This window comes from Harpia harpyja, chromosome 8, assembly GCF_026419915.1.
Source record: "Harpia harpyja isolate bHarHar1 chromosome 8, bHarHar1 primary haplotype, whole genome shotgun sequence".
NCBI lineage: Eukaryota > Metazoa > Chordata > Aves > Accipitriformes > Accipitridae > Harpia > Harpia harpyja.
In genome coordinates, this window is record NC_068947.1 from 16358771 (window position 1) to 16363265 (window position 4495).

Genomic DNA, 4495 nt, shown 5'->3' on the forward strand with positions numbered 1-4495 from the left:
ATCTGCCCAGACCCAGACTGGTTTTACTTTGCTTCGTACCCTCTGCATCACTGACAATGCATCTCCCCATTTCAACAACTCTACAGGCAAAGCTGCAGCCAACACCGGTCTCAGTCAGTGCACAACTCCGGTTCATCCAGGAGGCTGCGTCCTAGAGGAGGTGAGTATGCCCATGTAAGTACAGGTGATAGCAGCAATGCTTACATAAAGCAACAGGGATTAAACTGAATTTGCCTCCTTATCTTTAATTCTCACCATCTCCCATGTTGAGTCTGATGGTCATAGCCAGTTGTAGTCTGTACATACTTTGTAAAAACAGATCTCCATTACTTGCTAGGCTCTACTGATCAAATCTTTGTCTCTTCCTTTTCAGCCACTTGTACTACCCTTATATTCCCTTTTTAGTAATCCAGAAAAATTTCTCCATCTTGCTTTCTGGCATGCTTTCTGGAGCACTAAGAGCACACAAAACATTCTTTCTGCTCTCAGCCTCTGTGCCTAGCACTACAGCATTCCCAAGCAGCCACCTATAAACTTCTGCTTAGCTTCTGAAGCTGTGGTTTGAGTGGTGCCAAGTTTTCTAAATCTCTCTACTGACTACATGTGCCTGTCAAATTTCAAGAGTTGCTAAGCAGGCCAAATAGAGGCAATTTATCTTGGAAAAATAGCAAAAGGCATGCCCCTGACACTGTGGCATCCCATTGCGAAATCGCAAGCATGGAAACACCAAAGCTTCTCAGCAAAACCTCTGAAAGAATTTTATTTTTTTAATGCAGTGTGGACAAAACAACAATTTTCAATATCCTTAGTCTTGGAAATGATTGAACTAATCTAGACAAGTCTTCCCCAAAAACATCAATCTGAAGTGGCTACTTGACCCAGGAAATACCTACTAAAATAGTTCAAGATTAGCAAAACCAAGTGAAAAAAAGGTGTAGGTCTAAATTCTGGACAATACAGGAGACCTACCTATGCTATATATGTGCATGCATATACTCTTGCATGTCATGAGGGAGAATAATTAATTCTTTAGTAACAAGCATCATCCTGCTCTGGCACCATGTGGGTTCTTCACAAGTTTGTCTGGCATCTAAGCAGTCTCCTGGGGTAGCAAGACAGGTTGGAGCACATCCAGGTTTCACCCCCACTGGCTGTCAGGATGCTCACAAAGATGTGTACTCAGAGGTAAGATGTGCTGCCAATGCCAACAATTTAGAAGTAGCTGAAGTGCCCCAAAAGCTAGGAGGAAGGACTGTTTGGAAAAACAGATAGGTTTAACACAGTGATAGCTTTCTTTAAAGTCAGGCAAAATGCAACACTTTTCTCTAGGACAGTAACAGTTTCTGCGGCAGGGGGAACACATTGCCTTATACCAAACATTTCCCAGGTGCTACAATGAACAATAGGCCTCTGAGAAGCTATCTTAGCTGTATCCATCTGCATCCCAAATGTGAAACGCTGGCACAAGTGAAAATTCAACTAAAGCCTCTTTACTCACATCCAGAATCTACATGATGTCCCACAAACCCAGACATGCAGCCATCACAGCCACGTGCCTGTGCAATCCCCACTACACTCTTCTTTCCCATTTCCCTTAAGGAATCTGGATGAGGAAATGTTTATAACAGGAATGACTAGTGTGAGTGCTTAAGACAGAGATTTTGAGTCAGGGAGAGACTCTCCCCGCTGTCCTCCTCCCACGAATTTCACATTTATCCTTTCTTCATATGAGGTGTTGCTCTCACTACACAGAATATGACCTAACACTTAGAGGTGCAAGTTTTGCTGCACTCCCGGAGATGCCTCCTTCTCCCACTCAGGTGAGACCTCACAGGCCAAAAGAAAGGGGAAGCACTGATGGATCAGACACCTAACTGCATCCCATTTAACTGGCGTATCACCCTTAGGAGATAATGGGTGGGCTGTCAGCAGGAGGCAGTGGAGCAATCCATGTGTGCATGTGTTTCAAACTACTGCTTGCACCAGAGTCATCATGCATTTAGTTGCTATCATAGTTCTCAGCAGATGTGGACTGGGAATTCCTCTCTTGAGCAGCCCTGTTGTGACAGCAGATCAGTATTTGTGAGGAAAGCTGGCATTCAGCTTTGATACTTGTTAAATGTCACAACTGGTAGTAGAAATAAGAAAGTAAACACCCCAGTCAGGGGAAGAGGGAGATTCAACTGGAGTTACACTCCTCAAACTCATACCTCTATTGAAGGGAGAACTTGCATGCTTTCCAAATACTCCCATGCATTCACTCTCAAATCTCCCTCATCTCTCCTGTTGTGCACTACACAAATTTATAGGTCTGTTTTCCTCCTATTTATTTTGTTTAGCATCTCATTTCTAAGGAGCAGCTTCACCGTGCATAATGGAGCAGCTGCCAGTAAGTCACTAGGATAGACAGCCTTGTTTTCCACAGGGAAGTGTGTGTAGTCAGAAAGAAATGAAGCATCTAAAAATAATGCCCTTAACACTCTACATGCAGCTGGTTTTCTCCAATTTTCCACTGGCCCGCTGCTGTATGCTGATGACAGTGTAAGAGGAGATCAGAGAGCCAGCTCAGTACTTTTCCATGGAAGGATGAAATCTCTAAGAATAACAATTTATCAGAGGAGCTGTGTCTGTTTGACCTGGCTCATTTTCAGAGATTAGAAACCAAATAACTCACAATGTATTGTGTTGACTTTGTGGGCTTTTTTTTTATCTAAGAAGTGATTTTCATGTTTCATCAGTTCTCAGGGGGTGGGGGGGGAAGAATGCACATCTGTCTTCCAAAGTGGATCAGTGAGAGGATAATAACAAATAATGAAGACTTACCCATGTGGAGTGCCTTTCATCTTGAAGGATCCCAGAAATGCTGTAGTTTGTGGTCCAGTCCTGAACTGCTGAAGACACTGCTGATTTCAGTGAGAGCAGAAGCATAACCCAAGGCAGGGCAGCATTGCTGCAACCCTGCAGGTAGCTGGCTAGCCTGCAGAAAGCTACAAATATATTGTTGGGGAAATAAGTGCTTTTGAACTGACAAGTCATATGCTAGTAGAATTGGCACACTCCTGCCTTCCTGGGGCAGAAAGTGAACTTATACAGAAGCAACCACCAGCCCTGGTCTTCCACACTGCCAAATGAGCAGGTCAGTTGAAGGGAGTGGTAGATAGCCCTGTTGTGATGGAGGAGACAGTCATGAAAAGAGCTTGAAAAAAACCTCATCATGACAGTAACTGACAGGCTCACTATCACGATCTCACATATAGAAACAGACCCTGCATCACTGGCTACACATGTACTAGTAGACTGCACAGTGGCATGGCTCATGCACTGACCCTGAGGTCAGCTGGCACAGACTGGCCACATCTATGCTATTAAACTCTCTTAGCCTACAGATCAGGGTAGACGCATTCAAACTGCCTGTTAGGAATGGCCCTTGCACTGACGGAGCTGGCTGCCCCTTGCAACCACCACCCCAGGAACTATTAAAATATTAACTTAATAATTAAACAGTAGGGAAAATCAAGTTGCAGTGCCTTGGCTCAGGCTCTTGTAGTCTTTTTTTTACTAATATAGAAATAACTAGTGGCTTCAATGAAGTAGTGTTCCATTTGCTGCTGGGTTGGCCTATACCCAAAGATGTGGATGCACACAGTCAGGGACAAGCTGGAAAAGCCTTAAACTCCTTGCAGGTTTTACCAGGCAAAGCCTGCCTCCATGCAAAGCCAAGAGAGTGGAAATGAAGTGGCCAAGGATGCTTGCAGATTACAATACTGAGATGAAAAAGCAAAACCTGTACACCAGCAAGGAGTCAGATTCCACTGTTGGTTAGCTCCATGCACTCACAGGCATTTCATTCTGCTGTCTCCTCCCCATCCTCTTTCACACCATACAAAACCCATTTGTGTTAAGCTTGAGATGTACATTCTAGCTCTTTCCCAACTTGAGCCCTGACTACTCTGATGACTTAGAAATGCCAGGTGCAACTTCAAAGCAAGAACTTCATTAGGTTATTAAAATAGGGTCTTCAAATTAGATGTCAGGGACACACATGTTAAAAATATAATGACAAACAATGAAGATATGAATGCATTCTTGAGCCCCTAGACAAATTGCTGAAATTCCCAACAGAGAACTGAGATAGAACTACCTGGATTCAGTGCTGGAGAATGACATGAGGAGTCCCATGCAGGAGGCTTGCTGAAGTCCCCAGCCAACCTAAGGCACAGGGAAAAGATCTTTCCCATCTCAGCGGACATCTGTCAAACAAAATGGGATACATTTTCAAGGGCTCTGCCAAATTTAGATGTTATGTACTCCTGCCTGGCTGTCATGACCACTCTGGAGGTCACACAATAAGAAATAGTTCTCACAGCACAAACCCAAGTGAAGCAGATTGCATAGCAACCTACTTTTTCAATTATAATACAGGCTTCTCCATTCCTTCCAGGAAAATCCTGTCTACGTGCTATGATGCCACATCCCATCTTGAGTGCTAAATTTG

General features: G+C 43.9%; 1 long non-coding RNA gene across 1 annotated transcript; it reads right to left on the reverse strand.

Moving 5' to 3' along the window:
* Window positions 1-1000: 1000 nt before the first annotated feature.
* LOC128145153 (uncharacterized) lies at window positions 1001-4252 on the reverse strand. Its single transcript, XR_008236358.1, has 3 exons — window positions 4142-4252; window positions 2824-3163; window positions 1001-1252 (listed from the first exon to the last, which is right to left on the reverse strand). It is a non-coding gene; the product is annotated as an uncharacterized LOC128145153 (long non-coding RNA).
* Window positions 4253-4495: the final 243 nt, after the last annotated feature.